This window comes from Triturus cristatus, chromosome 8 (assembly GCF_964204655.1).
Source record: "Triturus cristatus chromosome 8, aTriCri1.1, whole genome shotgun sequence".
NCBI lineage: Eukaryota > Metazoa > Chordata > Amphibia > Caudata > Salamandridae > Triturus > Triturus cristatus.
This window is the reverse complement of record NC_140591.1, coordinates 1,137,425,262-1,137,447,884: the sequence shown is the minus strand read 5'-3', so window position 1 is coordinate 1,137,447,884 and position 22,623 is coordinate 1,137,425,262. Positions and strand designations below refer to the sequence as shown.

The 22,623-nt window shown below is 45.5% G+C and overlaps 1 long non-coding RNA gene across 1 annotated transcript in view; it reads left to right on the top strand.

Annotated features, from left to right (window-relative positions):
• The window catches only part of LOC146805511 (uncharacterized), a 457,188-nt gene extending 441,351 nt beyond the window's left edge, over positions 1-15,837 (top strand). The window contains exon 4 of the long non-coding RNA XR_014967852.1: positions 15,732-15,837. This is a non-coding gene — a long non-coding RNA (uncharacterized LOC146805511). The remainder of the gene's footprint in view (positions 1-15,731) is intronic.
• The last annotated feature ends 6,786 nt before the right edge of the window (positions 15,838-22,623 follow it).

Below are 22,623 nucleotides of genomic sequence, written 5' to 3'. Positions count from 1 at the left end.
GCCTTGTTCAAATTAAAGGTTGTCTTGGCCGCTAAACCGAGGGATACCGTACCGTACGCATCAAGGCCGAACATCTCAATTATAAGACTTCACTGCTTGTCCGGAAAAAAGAAATACAAGAGGAACTATGGCATAAACTTAGTTTGGCGGCAGATACAAATAACACTAGACTATTTTGGGAGACCATTAACTGCACTTTCCTAAAGAATGAAAACATTCCTGAATTAACATCGCACGTAAACTGTAATTCCTGGATAGACCATTTTACCAATATTTTTAATCCAGATAGTTTGGTTTTAGATTTCACAACGAATCACAACTCTGTATGGTCATCGTCACCTTTACTCATTAGTTTGGATGAGGTTTATCAGGGGCTGTCTAAGAGTAGCGGGGGCAAAGCCCCTGGTCCTGATGGTGTACCCGTGGACCTGTATAAACAGGAGATGAACTTATGGGCACCAATCCTAACCCGTATTTTTAATGCTGCTATAGAAGGCAATTTTCCCTTGACCTGGGGACAATCAATAATTGTCCCATTATTCAAAAAGGGGTCCAGGTCTGAGGCACGTAATTATCGCCTGATTTCCCTCTTGGACTCATCAATTAAAAGTCTGAGCAGAATCCTCCTAAATAGATTAGAAATATGGGCAGAGGATAATACCATTCTATCGCCAGTTCAGTATGGGTTCAGGAGGGGTTTAGGTACAATGGAGCAGTGCCTGAACCTCGACCTTATTATAAATAAATATACTACGGTCAAAAAAGGGAACTTATTTTTATGTTTTGCTGACCTTAGCAGCGCCTTTGATTTGGTGGAACATTCAATCTTATGGCCTATCTTATTGGAGATGGGTGCACCAAAAGACATTATACACTTTCTGGCTAGGTTATATGAAAGGCTATCCAGTGAAGTACGTTTTGGGTCTAACGGGGAGTCCACACCCTTTTTTAGAGTGTCTAGAGGCATTAGGCAAGGTTGTGTTTTAGCCCCTTTGTTATTCTCCTTATTTATTAACCAAATTGACACAATCCTCAGACAAGTCCCAGCAGATGCCCCCCGAGTGGATGCCGATCCAATCCCAATATTGTTGTATGCGGACGATGCCGTCCTTTTGTCACGAACACAAATCGGCCTCCAACGCCTGATTGACAGCTTCTTGTGGTTTATTGACAGCAGGAAGTTGCTAATCAACAAAGGAAAGACATTCGTAATGTCTTGCGGGAGGAAGATCGGGGCAAAAAGGACTTTCTACTTGGATGAGGCGAAAATTCAAACCACTGATAAATTCTGCTATCTTGGTATCACATTTTCTGGTGACGGGAGATGGGACAATGAGTGTGAGAATGTGTGCCTTAAAATGGTAAGGAATAGCTGTAGTGTATTCAGATTTGCCTCTAAGCTTGGCAACAGGAGAATCAAGGAAATGATTTTGATTTACAAAGCCAGATGTCTATCCTCTGCTCTGTATGGGGCTGGTGTATGGGGCCACCATACCCTTTGTGGTAATCGTATTCAACTTGACGAAAACTCATTTTTGAGACGTCTACTCTGTGTTCCTGCATCAGCCTCTACAGAGCTAATTCATAGAGAAGTGGGCTTAGATCATATTAAAGACCTTGTAGCTTTACGGCCACTAGCCTTATGGCGATCTATCTGGTCTAAAACCGAAACTATATTTACTCAAAAAGTAATCAGAGATTGCCTAAGGCTGGACCAATGTTTGCACATTCCTTGGCTTAGACATATTTTTTACTGGCATAAGCTTCTTTTTAACCTGGATCCATTTTTAGTGCCGGATGAAGCTGCCAGCATATCTAAATCAGAGCTTAAGGCAACCTTTTTATGCCACTTAAGAAAATCCAGAGAATCCGATTCTGTAAAACAAAGTACTTTTGTTTTTTATTGCGAAAATAATGTGCGTGAAGGTTTTCAGCCATACTTAACGGAAGTCTCAAGAAATTCTCACCGTTTTGTCCTTACTCGTTTAAGGTTTGGTATAGTACACCACCTCGTGTCTTTTCCTATTATTAGGCAGCACAGTAACACCTTATGCCCCTGCGACGACACATCTAAACAGAGTTGTTGTCATTTTATGCTGTTTTGCAAATTTTATAAATTTTTAAGAAGACAATTTTTAAAACCTATATTTTTAAAGTATAATGTTAGGTCTACCAGGGATGCAATGCAGCTTATGTTTACATTGGGAAGTGCAGATATATGTTTTTATGTAGCTACTTATATTTTAAAATGTATGGCTGCCAGAAATTCTATTGTTATTTAATTCCTTGGTTTCGTGGCAAGCTGCATTCACTTCCCTGTTAAGTACAGTAATATTTGTTTCGAAATGAGAATTGCACTTTTTTTACAGCACATTTTGCACATTATCTATGCACTTTAGTAACTAGCATATGTTAATTTATTGTGCTCATTGGAGCATCATCTTTTTGCACTTATATCGCCAATTTTGCGTGTTGGCATGTTAAATAAGATTTTATTTAGCTAGTATGGATTGTGTACACTTAATGTATTTTGGTCTGTATTCTTTCCCCTCTTTTTTGTTGTTTTTATATGATCATGTATGTTTTATTTTATGTTTGCTATATGGTTGTACAAACAAACCGAATAAAGCATTATGAACTGAACTGAACTGAACTACTACCATTCCTAAACCATAAAATAACAACTAAACTATTATTCCAAAATTAACAATCATAAATTGAAAAATATTTAAATACATTTTATATTTTTATAAATTTAAAATATATTTTTTGAATAAAATGTACTATTTTCTAAAATGAATATCTAACAATTTAAAACAACCTTTTACAAAAAATGTCAAAATATAACATTTTGCAGAAAACTATTTCTGAATATTTTATTTATGAAACATGTTCCTATACATGTGGGCCCTCATTACAATGTCAGGCAGAATTGTTAATGCCCGACACCGTTTCAGTGAGGGAGCCGCCCGACCATAGGTTGGCGGTTCCGCATACTGAATTAAAGATGCGTCCACACATGATGCTGTCGCAAACGTTCATTTTACAATGGGAGCTTGTGTGGCAGTCCAAAATCGACCTCAGCACAAGCTCCCATTGTAAAATGCAAGTTTTTGCACATCCCTGCACCGTATGGCAGGCACCTCACTGTGCAGGGATGTGAAGTGGTGCCCCCCAGGGCCTCAACTGGAGGGCCAGGGGGGAAGGGGGCCCTGTTATGGTCCCCCAAAGTCAGTGTCTGACAGCCTTTCCATGTTGGAAAGGCTGACATGGAAAGGCTGTCGGAAACTGACATCATAATCCCGACAGCAGCTTTCGACTGGCCAACAGACTCCTTGAGCCCATCGGAACCCAGCCGGTTTCCCTTGCCAGTTTACACTCCGACCGCCGACATTCTAATTCAGCGATCGGATTGTACACCTACCATGTCGGTCGGTAAGCCTCCGACGAGCTGTCGGAGGTTACCGACTGACATTGTAATTAGGCCCTTAATTTTTTTACATTTAATTTTAGGCCATTAATGGATATCTCATTAAAATCCAAATATAATAAAACAATATTAAAATATCGAAATACATTTAAAAATGATATTTTATTAATTTCCATATCTTCAAAATGACTAACATAAATTTGACTTAAAAAAAAATATATTTTTAAAAATCTCCCATCCTGATCCCCTAAAAACCCATTATCCTGCTAGTAAAAAAATGATTTTAATACAAAAATACAACTAGATGTGCAAATTGCAACAGTCATAACACATTTTTATTTTCGATTAAACATTCAAATGAAAAGAATATAAACTAATACAGTAAAACACGGAACAATAAAATACATACTAATTAGCACTCACAAATGATATTACATACAACAATATTTTCTACATTGATATTTTTTACAACAATATTTAAAAACAACAATAAAATGTATATTTTCACCTTCAATATTCCTGTTGACGATATATTTGATGTCCCGATCTTCTTCTCACTATGGGCCTAAGTACGATGTCGGTCTGAAAACATTCTAACCGACTCCTTGTGGGAATTGGTGCAGACCGACTCGGGTTCAGCGAGTCTGACTGATCGATTACGATGTTTCCGAACACCGTTCGGTTGGACTTCCATTGACTTCACTGGGAGCCTGTGTTCCGACCAATATCTCAGGCTCCCAATGAAAAAAGGGTTGGTTCCGCAAAACCTTACACCCTGTCGCAGGCACCCCATGGTGCCTGCCACACTGTGCATGGTTGTAAAGAGGGATCCCATTGGTACCCTCACGGTCACCAACCAGAGGCCTCCGGGTGAAGGGGGGCCTGCTACGGGCCCCCAAAGTCAGTTTCCAACAGCTGTTTTGTGTCGGACAGACCGATTTGGAAAGGCTGTCTGAATCCAACATCAACATACGTCGGTCGGAAACACGGTCCATAGACCTGTACGATTTGGCTCCAACCGACTCGGAGTCCCCGAATGCCGGTCAGAACCGAGCCGGAAAGACCGAACGGTTACCTTGTATTGTAATCTGCTGGTCGCAAATGTTTCCGAGTCGGTTGGTAACATGAGTTCCGACACGGGTTAGGAAAATCCAAATGCCACTCAGCGCCTTTCCAATCGACATCGTAAAGAGGCACTATTTTTGTGTATCTCAATATTGATTTTCTGATATTCTGTCCAAACAACACTCCAAACATAGTACCAGATGCTTGTAAGGCCTTTCTTGGGTGAGAGCTTACACATATTTTGTACAGGATAGAAATAAACTTAATGGATGAATGAAAGTGACCTGAGAATGAGTTGGCCCCTAGAATACAGCTGGAGGTGACACAGATCCTCTTCGTGACAACCTAGTAGAATTATGCTTTATATACTCTACAAATCCAACAGCAGTGACAGATAGGAAGTAGAAGGCCAGTGTCTTGTCAGAATTTGAACAAGGCAAACAAGTGACAAATACTTGCCTGGGAATTAAAGCTATACAACAAATGGAATATTATTGATCAGATAAATCATCCTATTAGTTCAGAAATATTATATACAGGCTCTGAGATAAGGAGGGCTTCCCAGGAGTATTTTCAACAAACCCATAGGGAACAGTTCTGTCTGAAAGATGCAGACATATGTTAATGTCTTGCCAGATTAGAGCTCCCAAAGATTAGGTGAGACGTTCGAGGAACTAGAAAATAAGATCATATTGGAAGAAGCTTAAAATTCAGTTAAAATGATCAAACATAGGAAAGCAGCAGGTCCAGATTGCCTTTGAGCTAAAATTGATCACATTCTGGATTAGTAGTGGAGACTCCACTTTTGCATTTGTCGTGCACCAAGGTCGCTACCATATCAATAATTTTACAACTCGGCAAGAGTGCCCTCAATTGTGAAAATGACCACTCTATCTCTATTGTTATTACTGAAGCGAAGCACTACTATTTTAAAATATTCATGACTAGATAGACAAAGAACCTTTCAACTTAGTTCAGAATGATCAGAAAGGTTTTATAGTAGATAGCTATATGGTTGATCTGACATAAGATTATGTTAGTGCTAAAGACAGTTAAGTTCAACAGCTACCATTTAAGGTCATGGTCATAGACACTTCTAAAGTCTTTGATTGTGGTAATTGGCAATTCCTTTGGCACAACTTGTTTGTCTCAGGGATAGGACATAAGTTCAATCAGATATTTAAATATTTATCTCCTAACCCCTCTGCTACAGTATAAGGGTTTTTTGCTTTTCAAAGGACTCAGAAACCCAAAACATGGATGCCTTTATTAACTATTAAAGCCCTAGGACATTAACTCACAATTCTAACCCTACAAACTCCACAACACACACAGCTGGAGCTTTGAATTCCACTTCTCCTCAATGTTATCCTTACCTCTTCACCCAGTTGACACATCCAGTATCATATGTGAACGCACAGCATTGATGCATCTGGGTGTTCCTTTCAGATTTCAAGAGTTGCCCCTAAAACTAAAACTTTGGAACATTCAAACATGATAGAGATACAATGAAGCATATGCGTGTCCCATTCAGATTCTGAGTTGTCCACAAAACTTAAACTTCAGGACATTAAAACATGATAGTCAGATATATAACTATGCTATTTAAGTTCCAGCTCCTCTGTTTATATTTCTAACAAGTGTTTTAAGTCCTGTTTGGAAGAAAACATATCATGAAGTTCTTAATAATACATAGGATCTGCGTGTTTAGACAACATAAACTAAGGAAGGGGTTCAGAGTTGGAAAATCTACTACAGACCAGTGGCTCAATCTCTATCTTTTAATTGCGATATATATATTTGCTAAATCTGGTGCACTGTTCCTGGGCTTCAAGGATATCACCTTGGCCTTTGACCGGCTGAACCACAGCAAACTTTGGAAACTGCTCGGGACCTTGGGGCTGACCCAGCGACAACTAATGTTTTAAGGACCCTACATTCTAATACCACTGCTGTAATCAGATATACCCAGGAAGGGAACATTACCGATCATTTTAATGTTCAAGTGGGGTCAGACAAGGATGTATATTAGCTCGTTTTTTATTCACTTCATATATAAATGGACTTGATTCATCTCTGATGGCCCTACAGGCTGACATCCCTAAGATAGGTACGAGACCGTTCCCCATCTTGTTGTATGCGAATGATGCGGACCCCTTGCATGTACACCAAGGGGCTTGCAGGTTTTGCTTGACAGGTTTGTGTCTTTTGTAAACGAGCTGGATCTGTCACCGAACCTATCTAAATCATATATTATGGAAATCGGTAAGCAGGGCAGCAGACACAATAGCCATCTTGTGCCTCGGTAGAACCGAGGTACAAGAAACCAGGGAAACAAACGTGTAAAACAAGAAAAGGGGGCAGGGTAGAAACACCCTGACCCCCTAGGCCTGCTTAGGGGGTCCCACACAGACCCCCAGGGCCCAAAAAAGCATTTAAAAAAAAAAATTGGTGAGATGCGCGGAGGATCCGTGGATCCGGCCGCGAAAATAAAAAAAACAAAGCGTCGGCTCCCGCGCTTTGTTATTGTTTAGCCCCCGGGTGGCCCAAGTCCCTGTGGCATTCAATAATCTTATTGCGGGTGTCCCAGAGAGGCCCCCGCAGCCCCAGGGACCGCCGCCCTGGGGCTTTCCATAAATATTTGCGGGGGGCACACGGCCCCCCAGCAGCCCCGAGGACCGCCATCCCCCAGGGCTTCTTATTTTTATTGTGTGGGGGGCCTCCAAGGCCCCCCAAGCCCCGGGGACCGCCACCCCGGGGCTTTTAATAATTATAATCATGGGGGTACATGGCCACCCCACATGCCCCATGGACCACCACCTCCCCGGGGCACTAAGTATGTTAATTTGGGGGTCCGTAACCGACCCCCAATCCCCGGGGACCACCACCTCCTTGGGCCTGTGTACACATTGGGAGGGGGGCTGTGCGCCCCCCCTCCTGGAGCTCTCGATGGCCCTGTGGACTGCCACCCCCTAGGGCCGGCTCCTGCAGTGTCCCGGGGTGCCCATCCCCGGTACACTGCTGTTTGCAATGACAGGGTGGGAGCCTCGCGGCTCCCGCCTTGTCATTGCAAACTGCTTTGCTTCATTGAAGCGAGAGCAGGGAAACCTGCTCTCGCATCAATGAAGCAAAGCAGATTGCTTTTCCACATGGGGAGCTGCATGTTATCAGCTCCCTATGTGGAAAAGCAATGCCGTCTCCCACAGGATGTGGAGAGCCTGCAGGGACCGTGGGAGCATTGGGGCTCCCCCCATGGTCCCCATCGAAGAGGCCAGGCCCCGGGGCATGGGGTCCGGGGCCAGAAGTGGCCCGAGAGGGGGGCCACGCAGCCCTCCCCTGTGCATTAAAAAAAACATGGAGAGGCCAGGCCCCGGGGGATGGGGTCCCCGGGGCCATATTTGGCCTGAGGAGGGGGGCCACAAAAAGGATGGCCAGGCTCCGGGGAATGGGGTCCCTGGGGCCAGAAGATGCCTGGGAGGGTTGCCACGCGGCCCCCCTTCCCAAAATAAAAAAATGAAAACAAATAAAATGTATAAATAAATAAATCAAGGCCGGCCCCAGGGGATGGGGTTCCCGCATCCAGAATTGGCCACAGGAGGGGGGCCCACGCCGCCCCCTTCCCGATCATTTTTTGTTGTTTGAAAAGGGGTCAGGCCCTGGGGGATGGGGTCCCCAGGGCCCAAAAAAGGGAAAAGAAGGGGGGCCACACAGCCCCCTTCTAAAAAAAAAAGGAAAAAAAAGACGCGATCATGCCAGAGGCCCCGCCCCCTCCCAGCAACACTCTGCTAACGCGCCCTGTGGCGGTTTTTAAGTTAGGGGATTAAGTCCCCTTGAATCCTGAGGGTCCCTGGGGGCTAACTAGCCCACCAGGTACCTCAAGTAAGTGCCACAGGGTGATGGTCCAGGCCACGCCCCTTTTTACACCTCTCTGCAACACAGCTCTGTGGTGCTTGCTGGAGGTACCTGGTGGGCTCGTTGGACCCCAGGGACCCTCAGGATTCAAGGGGACTTTATCCCCCAACTTAAAATGCATCACGGGGCGTGTTTGCACAGTGGTGAAGGGAGGGGGCGGGGCCTAAGGTGACATGTGTGCAAACACACCCTGTGGCACGTTTTAAGTTGGGGGATTAAGACCCCTTGAATCCTGAGGGTCTCTGGGGTCCAACGAGCCCACCAGGTACCTCAAGTATGTGCCACAGGGCTGCGTTGCAGAGTGGTGGTCCAGGTCACGCTGCTTTTTACACCTCTCTGCAACGCAGCTCTGTGGTGCTTGCTGGAGGTACCCGGTGGGCTAGTTGGTCCCCAGGGACTCTCAGGATTCAAGGAGACTTAATCCCCCAACTGAAAATGCGCCACAGGGAGCGTTTGACAGTGGTGAAGGGAGGGGGCGGGGCCCGAGGTGACATGTGTGCAAACACGCCCTGTGGCGTGTTTTAAGTTGGGGTATTAATTCCACTTCAAACCTGAGAGCCCCTGGGGGCCAACTATCCCACCAGGTGCTTCCAGTAAGCGCCACTGCGATGCGTTGCAGAGAGGTGGTCCAGGCCGTGCCCCTTTTTACACCTCTCTGCAACACAGCTCTGTGGTGCTTACTGGAGGTACCTTTTGGGCTAGTTGGACCCCAGGGAACCTCAGGATTCAAGGAGACTTTATCCGCCAACTTAAAATGCACCAAAGGGCGTGTTTGCACACATGTCACCTCAGGCCCCCCTCCCTTCACCACTGTGCAAACGCCCCCCGTGGCGTGTTTTAAGAGGTAGTTTTAATCCCCCTCCCCTTTTATGTACTAGGGCCTTACAGAGGAGGTCATGCTAATCATAGGGGTACCGCAACGCATAGTGTTTCCTAGTGTATGTAGGTGTTTTCACTGTATTCTAAGTGTCTTTTAGCATAGCACTGGCTCTAGGCCTGGTTAGTCAGAGTCAGTTACCACCAGTAACCGTCTGAAAAAGTTGTGGGCACAGGATGATTTTGCAACAAGGCCTCTTTCTGCTTCTCTGTTGGTTCTTTCTGCACGTCTTGCTTCTTCCTGCACTTTTCTTCGTCTTTGTGCACTTCTGTTGCTTCGTTCTGCATTTCTTTTGCTTCTTTCTGTGCGTTTTTTCTTCTTTCTTCACATGTCCTACCTCTGTAGGCATAGTTAGAAACTAGCATTTAAAAAACCTTTGAAATTCACTTAAAAAACCATAGGTTTCAGGCACGTTATAGTTAGAAATTAGCATTTAAAAACCTTTGAAATTCACTGAAAAAACCATAGGTTTTAGGCACGTTATAGTTAGAAATTAGCATTTAATTAATTAACGTGCCTGAAACCTATGGTTGTTCAGTAAATATATATATATATATTACCAAATGGCGGTCGCCAATAGGTAGTTATAGTTAGAACCTAGTTTCCATAGGAAAAGCATTTTTTGATTTGCTAATGTCTTTGGCGTCGTCTGACGAATCTTCGTGAAATTCTCCCCCATCAAAGTCTATCCAGTTCAGCTCCTATACTGAAAGTTTAGGGGTGATTGGTCAAGCGGGGGCTGAGAAAAAAGCGGGTACCAAAAAGTGTTTTCTCCATGTTAATTTCCATAAGAAACTTTAGCCAAGGCTACAGCCCGAACTGCTGAACGGAATTACACCAAATTTGGTAAAAAGGTACTGCTTGGCTCAGAAAGCGACCTTTTTAAAAATGGTGTAAATCTGTTCAGTAGTTGCTGAGAAATTCAAAAAATAAATATATTGATATCTAGAGGCACGGTGGATCCGTGGACCCTCCCGACCATAAGCTTTATTCTAATTGGCTGTCAACACTCCAAACCAGGAAGTGTTGGCAGCCATCTTGTGACTCGGTAGAACCGAGTCATAGGAAAACAGTGAAACAAACACAAAAAACAAGAAAAGGGGGAAGGGTAGAAACACCCTGACCCCCTAGGCCTTCTCAGGGGGTCCCACAAGGACCCCCAGGGCCCAAAAAAAGCATTTTTTTAAAAAATAATCTCGCCTGAATTCGCACTGGGTGCACGAATCCGGCTGAGAAAATGTAAAAAAACGAATCGTGGGCTCCCGCGCTTTGTTGTATTGAAGCCCCTGGGTGGGCCTTGTCCCAGGGGCACTGAAAAAAATGTGTGTGGGGGCCCAATCCCTCCCACACTTCCCCGGGGACCACCACCTCCCTGGGGCTTGATTTATGAGTTGCGCGGGGCATGCAGCTCCCCCACAGCCCCAGGGACCGCCACCCCCGGGGCTAATTTTTAAATGTGTGGGGGGTCTCCAAGGCCCCCACAAGCACCGGGGACCGCCACCCCTGGAGCTTCTATTAATTATTTGCGGGGGTCACACAGCCCCCCACTGCCAGGGGACCACCACCACCAGGGCTTTTTAAAGAAATAAATAAACCTGTGTGGGGGGCTAAAGCCCCCCCACACGCGCCGGGGACCGCCACCTCCCCGGGGCACTAAGATGCAAATATGGGGGTCCGTTATGGACCCCCGAGCCCCGGCGACCACCACCTCCTGTGTACTAGGTGGGAGAGGGGCGCGGCCCCCCTCCTGGAGCCCTTCACTGCCCTGAGGGCCGCCACCCCCAGGGCCAGCTCCTGCAGTGTCCCAGGGTGCCTACCCCGGGACACTGATGTTTGCTATGGGAGGGCGGAAGCCGTGCGGCTCCCGCATTGTCATAGCAAACTGTGGTTTGGATTTTGTAAGCGAGAGCAGGTTTCCTGTTCGGGCTTACAAAATCCACCACATTGCTTTTCCACAAGGGGAGCTGCATGTTAGCAGCTTCCCGTGTGGAAAAGCAATGCCTGCTCCTTCTGGAGGCGGGGAGCTGGCGGGACCGTGGGGGAATTGGGGCTCCCCCCACGGTCCCCAACAAAGAGGCCAGGCCTCGGGGGATGGGGGATGGGGTCCCCGGGGCCAAGAGTGGCCTAGAAGGGGGGCCACGTGGCCCCCCTCTATCTATGTTTTTTTAAAAAATGTTTTTAAAAATGAGGCGCAGCCCCGGGGATGGGGTCCCCAGGGCACTTGAGGCCAAACGAGGGAGGCTACGCAGCCCCCCTCCTTTAAGACGATTTTTTTAAAACTAAATGTGCCCAGTCCCCGTGAGATGGGGTCCCCAGGGCTCAAATTGGCCTCTGGAGGGGCGCCGCATGGCCCCCTTCCCGTTGTTTTTTTTTTAAAAAGCAGGCCCTGCGGGATGGGGTCCCCAGGGCCCCAAATAATTTAAAAGGAGGGGGGCCACACAGCCCCCCTCGATTAAAAAATAAATACATAAAAAAGCCGGCATCACGGCGGAGGCTGAGCCCCCTAACAGCAGCTCTCAGCAAACGCACCCCCTGGCGCATTGTAGGTGGGGGAATTAATTTCCCTTGAATACTGAGGGGCCCTGGGGGCCAACTAGCCCACCAGGTACCTCCAGTATGCACCAGGGAGCTGCGTTGCAGAGAGGTGTTCAGAGCCCCTTTTTACAACTCTCTGCAACTCAGCTCTGTGGCGCTTACTGGAGGTACCTGGTGGGCTAGTTGGCTCCCAGTGACCCTCAGGACTCAAGGGGACTTAATCCCCCAACTTACAATGCGCCAGGGGGCGCATTTGCACAGTGGTGCACGGAGGGGGTGGGGCCTGACATACCAAGTGTGCAAATACACCCCCTAGCACATTGTAAATTGGGGGATTCAGTCCCCTTCAATCCTTGGGACTGAATCCCCTTCAGTCCCAAGGTTCCAGCAGAATGTCATGATTTGATTGCCTCAGTCACTTCGTGTTCAGACTGGCAGGGAAGGGTCACGTTATAGCAGGCTGATTAAAGTAACTTGCAAGACATCCATTGAGCAGTTCATCTTTATTTACTAAAGAGCCTTTATCCTGCCCGAGCTTTTCCTTCTTCTTTTGTAGAGATTGTAATCTGTGAACACTCATACAGAAGAAAGCTCTTCTCAGAGAGTTGGCATTTGTATCCTGTTTCCTGCCTCCTTCTTAGCTGATCTGAACCTACTAACTTGTCTTAATCGAGTCTTCACACTACCCAAACTTCTTGACAAGATCTCTTTGTTAGCATTACATTTTGCGATACCCTCCTCCAGGGCTTTAAGTGGGCTAGGTGTCACCGGATCTGAGCACCGGCAGTTTTTTTAAAGGGGGCCTCGAAACGGGTCTCTATCGGGCTCTGTTTTGTGCCCTGACACAGACGTATTTTTTTCCGGACAGCAGGCACATCCTTTAAAGAGAGTCGTTTTCTCTCTGGATTTCCCTTCTCTTTTTGAAAGTCAGGAGCAACAACATTGTCCTGGTGTCACCAGGGCTTTAAGTGGACGTTTTTTCAATATTATATACAAGCCGTAGTTGCTGCTTATTTATCTTATGCAACTAGCAACCATTGACAAAGCCAATAGTCCTGCCTTGTTGTAGGTATGATGTGACTTGTAAGGCGCGCAACACCCATTGGGCTCACCGGGCTTCATTCCCCCCCCTCATGTGTGTCAGCCCGGCTGAGACAGCCTCGCGGGCTGGCGTCCGTCTAATTGCAGCCAGACCCGAGTACTTCACAGGTCTTTAAAAGACCATTTACTCGTTAATGAGGCTTTTGTTGCGTTTTCGCCCCTTCTTACAGCCACTCTGCCTATGGCTGGAAGACTTAGCCCCCCCCGAAATCTTTTTCAGCCCCCCCCCGAAATTTGGCTCTAGTTGTCCGCCTGTGACTTGTTGTATCATATATCTGGATGCAATGACAGAAACAGCAAAATACAAGTCGGGCGGCACACTATGCTAAACACAGATTTTTAGCTTATGTGTTTTAAGCCACGCCCTTAATTACACTGACCACGCCCCTTTGAGAGACCACCCAGTTTTTTCATCCCACTTAAAGCTCTGCCCTCATCCGATTTGTTATCTCTCTCCCACATTAGTCTGATGGCTCATCTAGTGGTGCACTCGCACTAGCGAGGGAACATCTCTCCTACTCCATCTGGAGCAGTAGCACTTCAGTTTCTTCTGAAAGTGATAAAAGTCCCCAGAAAATGTCTACCTCTACGCCTGGAAAATGAGACAGTAACCAGTGAGGTACATTTCATAATGTGAGACTGTGAGGGTGTGAATCAATCAAAATATCCTTCTAGGGTCCACCTAAATTGACGGTCTTTGCAAGCCATCCGAATAAAGGGCAGGGCCGGACTGGGAACCAAAACCGGCCCTGGTAAAGTGCTCAGCAGGCCCCAGGGGTTGGGGGGGGGGAGGGGGGGGGAGAGTGTGCCGCTAAGCTCTTTGCATGGGCCAGTTTTCGGCCGATTTTGTTACAGGGCCGATTTTGCAGCTATGCTGTAAAATCGGCCCAGTAACAAAAACGGCCCCCAGGGGCCCAAAACGGGCCCCCACCCATGCGGCACACCAGGGGATCGCCCGTTGCCCGCTACGACCAGTCCGGCCCTGGGAGTATGGTAATGGCTGAGAGCCCATGTCTGTGGTTGAGAAAACCCCTCTCTTCCTGTGCTTCTCCCGGGGCCCCAAAAACACACCCTTAAGGTTCTTATCCTTTAGTGGGAACTCACTGTCGTCCGTGTTCTGTCCACCAAGGAACTGCTGGTACCAGTCAGCAGCTCATCTCCTTTTGTGTCTAGGGAATCTGGCTGCCAGTGGCTCAAGAAGTTCTGCTACATGGCCTTTCAGGCCTGGAGTAACTTTTTTTTTTTAAACCTTTATTTTTCAATTTGATCATAAACAGTACAGTAGCATAGTGTGCCAATGAAAGCATGCAATCTAGTGCCAATAGTTCAGGGAAATATAAAGAACTCCCAACTGGGCCCATGTCATTTTTTTTTTCTGAGTCTCCAGACACCCGACCCACTGCGCGGTATAGACCAGGATACCTCGGTTATGGGACACCCACCCCGGCTGTTTCCTCCCCATCGGTCTCCCCATTTTCGAATCCTCACCGTCAGGAGAGGTCATGGTCGCCTCCGGATCGAAGAACACATCACACAGGTCCTTCCAGACAGCAAGAGCTTCTATTAATTTGTCATCGCGTCTGGCAAGCCTCATGTGAGAGTCTTCTGCTATGGACCATTCCAACACATGGATACACCAGCGCGTAACGCCAGGCACTCTCTGTCCCGTCCCCATTACAGCTAGGCGTCGCCTGGCCAGGACTAGTGCCAAGTGCAGAAATCTCTACGCCATGTTCCTGCCCTTTGGACTTTAACGTTACCCAGGAGACAGCACTGTGGTGTATGTGCAAAAGGTGTACGGACAGTCGTCTGAATCTTTGCTACTACCCTGTCCGCTAACCCTATACCTCCCTACATTGCCAGGCTAAGTGCATGAAATCCGTTCTAGAATATAAATTAATGGGATTCTAAAAGAAAGGTTGTTTATAGAAAGAGCAACCAGACAGGGCTGCACTTGTCGACCTTTATATTGTACCTTTCATTATAAGGTATAAGGCAAGCGAAAGATAAAGTCCCTTTCTACTATACTGTTTTGGAGAGGAAAGTTGCCTTTAAGGCTAACAATAATTTAATTTATACATCAAATCTCTGTTATTCCCTCCGGGCAGTAGATACATTGCTTTCTGATTTTGGCCGTCCTTCCGGTTATAAAGAGAACAAGGATATGCCTGAGATACTTTGTTCAGATTCAGGTTATCAAACGTTATTACTTGCAATAGTTCTCAAATATTTGGGAACATCCATCCATCCATCCATCCATTTGTATGTCTGTCTGTCTGTCTATAATATATATATTACAGGTAACCTTAAGAATTTGGTGAAGCTAAAGTAGGAAAACGTGCTGAATGACATTAAAATAAAGCTTGCGTCTTGGTAAAGGTTAAACCTGCCCATTATAAACAGGTTGAATATATATAAATATAGTACTGGTGATGGAGCGGGGTTTTTTACTTTAAAACCGCATACCTGTTTCATTTTCGCATGTTATAACTAAAAGTACTACTGATTAATTATTAAGTATTAAAAGTTTGTCAAATGTTGTCTAATCAACCTTATTAACAAGAGAATTACACGTGGGAATGCTATTGCATGGCTACAATAATAAATGAACTAAGTTGGTGAGCAAACTGACAGAAATCGATGTTGCTTATGTGATGTTATTGTGTTTGCGTTTTTAATTAATATGCATTAATGGCTTTTGATGTCGCAAATGGCTAGATAAATACACACATATAAGGGTATTAGCAGGGGAATAACACTGTATAATCATTTCCGTGCAGTAATTCTGTTTTATGTTTATTTTTGCTTAAGTTGACTGATGTGGCCTACTACAAAATGGCTACCACCCGCAGCCTGCATTCGAGTAGATGGAAATTTTACAAAAAGGCTTCGCGCTGCCTGTGACCTTGCACCTCCGATGAACTGAAAAGCCATGAGCATGATGACAAGTCCGGGAAATCTGCCAAGTGCCCCTGGAAGATGGAGATGTTGCAAATTTGAAATATTAAACTACATGAATTTATTATGATCCCACCATTTGAAACAAATTTTACCCAGTAGAGACATCCGTAAATGTATCGAAATTAGTCATGAACATTCAATTTTCCTATTCATTATTTGGGACAATATATGTACGAGAAAATTTCGCACAATATCGAAAATGTACCAAGATGACATTATTTCCGCCATTTATCCGTTCTGAACAAAGAATTGTTACTTTATAGAATGTAAATTTTAGTATAAATATTAGCAGACTAGAGAGGTCTAGCGACACTTCTTCTCGAGCTGATGATCCGAGGTCCCTATGCTGACGAAGAGGACGGTGACTCTACATGACTGCAGAAAACTCTGTTTCTTCTACTGAGGACCGGTTCTGACTTAGGATCTGACATTTAGACAGAATAGGTAAATATGAGAGAAATGAATTTTGCATTTAATTGGCTTTTCCTACAATTTTAGATAAATGAACAATCTGTTTGAATTTCTGTCTCGGGTGGTTATTTCTTGTCCTGTTTATTGAATTTATTTGCATATTGTATGAAATGTTCTCGCTAGATTTATAAGCAACTAGCTGGTCGCATTGACCTCAAGGTATATGCAGATTGGTTAGGAATATTGGAAAGTGTTTCCCCTATGCAAGGCACGGACGAGGTGGTTTAGGTTTGAAAGTTGGTGTAATGGGCCACACCAGCGTGTGATGCGTGTGTGCGTGTGTGACTGTGAAATCACTCCGTCCGTGGAAGTAGAGGGGATTCTGATGCTCCGATCTGCACCAGTTTCTTGGTAGCAGAATGATGGTTAGCTATTGTCTTGATCTGGCGAAATTGCGTGTATATAGGCTTGTTGATTATTGATTGATATTTGTACTAACACTATATGTTGAAGTCGTGTTGAGTTTTATGTATTGTGAACGGCTTCTGGGACGTAGGGAGTCGGTGACAGTTCCGTAGTAGAGCATAGGGAGTGTTGCTCTCGGAAAAAGGCAGGATTGTTGGCCCTGTATGCAGACAGGGGAAAACGTGTGACAATTGAAGTTGCGCGTCGCATTGTCTGGGTTCGATGAGGTAGCATCGCCGAGTGTTGCCATTAGAAACGTATTTTCTGTGTGAGAGAAGTGTATATGGTAGCGAAGGTTATCTGTGAAGTTCTGGTCTTAGGTCCCAGGGATCCGTATGGTATTCCGTTAAAGCTTATCACTAGGAAGGTAATAGGTATTCTCGGAGCTTGTTAGAAGGACACGGCAGAGGTAAGCGCTGCTTTGTTAACGTGTGATATAATTCTGTAGTAGGACAGACTGTTCGCTGTTCTCGGGAAAGACAGAATTCTGTGTGAATGTACTACATTTTCTGGTGTGAAAGTGCGTGAATGAGAAGGCATTCTAGTTAATTGTGAAACTCTTAGGAGCATTCCGGAGAAAACAGTTAATTGGTGCTTGTTAGAAGGGTAAAGTAGAGGGATGTGCTACTTTATCAACGGAAGTAACGATTCTGTAGTAGGGCAGAGGTAAGCGCTGCTCTCGGGAAAGGCAGAATTCTCGTGGGAAAGGTCTTTTGCTGTTCTATGACTAGCGAAGCAGACAATGGAGATGTTTGTATGTTGTAACTAACAGACTCGTAGAAGTTGAAACAAAGTCTACCAAGTAGTTTTGTAAAGGAGGGGTAGACGCGAGAGACAGGAGACAGGAGCAGAAGCTGCTGCAGCGACTGCTGACGTCAGGGAGACCGCGCTGTGATTGGACAGTGGGTTGGAACGGTGGAAAGTACGGTGATTGGTGCGCTAATGTACGCTGCGCTAGGATTGGGAGACATACAGGGTGACGTAGACGCTACAGGATTGGTGCGTTAGTGTGAGTCGCGCTGGGATTTGTGGACTGAGTCAGTGACGTAGACGCTCCAGGACTGGTGAGTTAGTGTGAGTCGCGCTGCAATTGGACAAGAGATCGTACAGTTGTAGAAAGAGCAAACAGCTTGTGGAAAATAAGAAAGATGTATTACCACGCTGAGGAAAAGAAGAAAAAATCCTTGCTTAGTAAAGTAAAGAACTGGTTCAACAAAGATAAAGATATTGGGCCATATGTAGGAAGCCAAATACCGGTCGGTAACGGCCGATTTTCGGTAATTATCCCATTACCGACCGGTATTTTGGCATTTGCTATGTAGGGGGCATATTTCAGGATTCGGTAATTTACTGAATCGGTAAAATTACCGAATCGGTAATTTTACCGATTCGGTAAATACCGAATCCTGAAATGAGATGTAGGTAACACTCTAATGAGTGTTGTGTGGGAATTGAAATTCGGTATTTAACACCAAATATAGGTTGGTGATAAATACCGAATACATTGCAAAAAGCAATATTTTGCTGACAAAAGACTGCCATGTGGCAGACATACATGCCCTTAGGGCATGTATGTCCGCCACATGTGCACACATGCAGGAATCAGGGGTGCAATAGGGTGTCAATGTGACACCCTGCCACCCTTGAATGTGCTCCCCCCATTACCGAATCGGTATTTACCGAATCGGTAATGAGGCATACCTTCCCATTGATTCCTATGGGCCTCCAGGCCCATAGGAATCAATGGGAAGGTATGCCTCATTACCGAATCGGTAAATACTGATTCGGTAATTACCGAATTTCTCCGATTCGGTAATATTTACCAAATGATTACCTACATACAAGTTACCACTTCTTAAATACCGAATCGGTAAAGTTTGGTATTTAAGAAGTGGTAAATTGTATGCTACCTACATATGGCCCATAGTGACTAGAGAAGGACAGTTATTGCCCCCGATAAGAACCCCAGCATCCTTCATGGTTGCGAAGTATGGGTATCATACCTGTATTTGGTTAGATAACTGGGTGAAGTATACAAAGAACGATGGAGTGTTAGCGTTCCCGGAACATGGTTCATTTAATCTGGCCATACTGAGGAACTTACGGGAGCAGATGATGAATCTAGAGCCTCGGCCTAGGCCAACGCAGTTTGAGGCGTTGACTGAATGGGAAGATGAAAAGCATGAACGAGAAAAGCAGAGAGGTGGGGGTAGCTACAGGTACATGTTTGGGCGGAAGTATGATCGCGAAACCCATCATGACCGGATGAGAAGGTGGCGTGATGCCAGTATGACCGAGGGATTATATCCTGTGAGAACGGCAGAGGAATCAGGAGGGAGAAAGTGTACAGAGAAAGAACATAATGTAGAACCCAGGAGATATGGGGCAAATGAGTCTGATGATGATGTCTTAGAGGACATGCATTATAAAAGACCACCCCCGTATAGACGAGAACCGGAGGTAGGAACAGCAGTGACCCCGATGAGAGACACCCTGCGGATTATTAAGACAGAGGGTACCACCACTGGGTTGAAAAGCAGTTGTTCTCTGGCGGAAAGAGATAGAGAGAGAGAGAAAGATAGAGAGAGAGAGAGAGAGAGAGAGAGAAAGAGAGATAGAAAGAGAGAATGAACTTGAGGATGAAAAGACCAGAGAACTAGCAAGAACCACTTTTGAACTGACAGAGAAAATCAGAGAACTGACTAAAAATCTTGAGGCTGTTACAGTGCCGGTGACAATAGGCCCGGTTATGCCAATTTTTGACAAGCAGAGGACGGGCAAAAGTGGTTTGACGGTGCCATATGTGGGCAATAGATTGGTTGTACCTCCGGAGCAGGCAGAAATGAGAGCGGGAGAAACACAGTGGAGAACAGGAGAAAATCAGTGGAGACATACCATATGTGGAGGAGAATTGAGTGTGCAGACTAATTCAAGTTTGAATTCTGGATGTGTGGAAGGGAACAGAGGATCGATCTTAGAACCACAAAGAGTGACAGAACCAGGGTGTGCAGAAAAATCTGTGATAACTGCTGAAGATTTGAATGATTGGCTGAAGACTTTGCAGAAGAAAGAAAGAGAATCACAGGGAATTGATGTAGCTAGGCTACGTATGGAAATGGAGGAGATGATTTTAGGTACACTCCCTACAGAAACGCTGAAGAATTATCAGGAAGGGGAGATCCTCTTCCTTTGCAAGAGTGTCACATGGAGAGCAAAGAACATACATGACAGGTTGAAAGGAATAGCCAGTGAATTGGGAATTGACATGGATAAGGTAAAAGCTTTACAAAAGCCTTACCGAGTGGATTTTACAGATAAGGATATTGAGAATCTAAACAATGCAGGCCGAACAGGACAGATTAAGGAAATGATTGCTTTGCTGAAGAAATGGGGAGATGTAGAGAAATGGAAAGACAGATGGTATCGGAAGCGAGAGGATGGGGCAGATAGAACTTACTCGGCATTCCCCCTGAAAGAAAAAGAGAAGGCAGTGACAGCTTACCCCATGAGAGAGATTCCAGGAGGTGGGTACATACATGTCCCATGGACCAGACAGGATATTTTATCATTTACGAATGATTTTCCTCGACTAAGGGAAATGCCTGTTGAGTGGTACAGACAGGTCGACAGATTTGTAAAGCTGTCAAAAGTACTGTGGATTGACCTGAATAGTCTGTTTGATATAATTGTACCAGCAGACCTGTGGGCAGAATGTTATGTTATGTTATGTTAGCCGGATTTGTATAGCGCACAGCTGCCCCAGCAAAGGGGCGTCCCGGCGCTTAAAGCAAGAAATCGGCGTACAGGCAACCCAATGGGCAGGCAAAGACAAGGCTAAGCATTCACAGAAAACAGGAAGGTCTTAATGGCCTTTCTGAAAATCAGAAGGTCATCTAAGGCCCGGATATGAACAGGAAGTGAATTCCAAAGCTTGGCGGCAAGCACACTAAAAGAGCGGCCACCAGCCCTAACCTTATTAAAACGTGGGACTGAGACCAAATGGAGTCCAGAAGATCTTAAAGTGCGCGAAGGTACATACGGCACAATAAGATGTTCCAAAATCTGAGGAGAAGAGTATTTCAACATTTTGAACGAGAGGCAAAGAGATTTAAACTTGATCCTGTGGGATACAGGAAGCCAATGAAGTCCATAGATGTTTTTTTTGGCCGAGCAAAAGCTCACGCTGGAGTCTACAGATTTCAGCCTGATTGACACCAAGTAGGAGAGAACTCGCGTAATCCAACCGAGACAGAATAGTAGCCTGTACAATAAGCTGTCTGGTAGGGGCATCAAAAAATTTAAAAGTAGGTCTAAGCCTACGAAGAGTACCAAAGCAGATGGCAGCGATTTTCTTGGTGTGGGGAACGAAGCTGAGTTTGGAATCCAGCCAAATGCCTAAGTTCTTTACCTCAGAGACCGGAAGAGGGGTCGGGCCAAGCTCAGAGGGCCACCAGCGATCGCCCCAAAGATGGCTCTGCTTACCAATAATAAGCACCTCTGTTTTTTTGGCGTTCAGTTGTAAACAATTTTCAGTCAACCAACAGGCCACTGATCTGATTCCCTCACGAAACTTTGTGGCCTCTATATCAGAAGCCCCCCTTATGGCAACCGCTAACTGAGTGTCGTCAGCATAAGACACCATGGTCAGGTTACAACGCTTGACGACCGCAGCCAGCGGCTGGACATAGATATTAAAAAGTGTGGGGCTCAGGGCCGACCCCTGCGGAACACCCTGAGTGATGGAATGGGGTTTCGACTGATAAGGTGGGGTAGCAACTCTGAAGGTACGACCAGATAGAAACGATCGAAACCATTCAAGTGCCGCGTGCTCGACACCAACTGTAAATGTAAAATAGTCATAGACTGGCTCACTAAGGAATACCCAAGAGATCTAAAAACAGGAGCTCCAGACCCGGAGGTAATGAAGAAGTATGAACAGGTTATGGCCTTCTTGAAAAATAAGGTACCTCCCAAGGAGACAGACTGGGTTAAAATAGATCGAACACACCAGGAATTGAACGAATCAGTACATGCTTACTATGAAAGACTGATACTAGCTTTTAAGCAGTTCAGTGGAGATGAACACTTGGGTGACAAGGATCTGAGTCATTTTGTGTATAGATTTGTGTACGGTTTGCGGCCGGAAATCAGTGACATGATAAGGCAGCACACCGTAGACTGGCAGAGTAAGAAAATTGATGAGATTCTGAGACATGCAAAATACTTCAGTGATGAGATTGAGGCAAACCAGAGGAAGTTAAAAGAAAAGGCAATGTGGGCACAGGTGAAAGTCGCAGAAAGACAGGAAGCTCAATTGATTGAACAAGCAAACAACCCAGGAAATAAACCCAAGTTTGGTCCAGGAAAAGGGAAAGGGAACATAGAAGAGGCCAAAAAGAAGTTCCCGTGTCACAACTGTGGAAAATTAGGGCACTGGAAATCCGAGTGTAAGAATCCACCGTCTACTAATGACGATAATTCATCATTGAATTCACAGGTGCAGAGTGAGGGGTGTGGTCAGCATCGGCAACAGCAGAAGGCTGATAAGCAGCAGAATCAGGTGCCAAAACCACCCTTGCCGCAGAGAAAAGGATCCCAGAAGTACAGCCAAGAATCGGGGTTCTACGATGAAGAGTAGGTAATCAAACCAAAACGCGCAAGCGCTGTTTCTCAGTACTGGCTGAAAAATGAGGGAAGTGACTCCGAGGGAGACTTCTGACGGTGCCGAAGAGAGGAGGAGGAGTGTGTACTTGGCGCAACTCTAGAAATAGACCAGGCAGGGCCTTTTGTAGATGGGAAAATTAATGGTGAAAGTGTTACCTTTTTAGTTGACACAGGAGCCACAAGATCGACTGTCAGGTCAGCT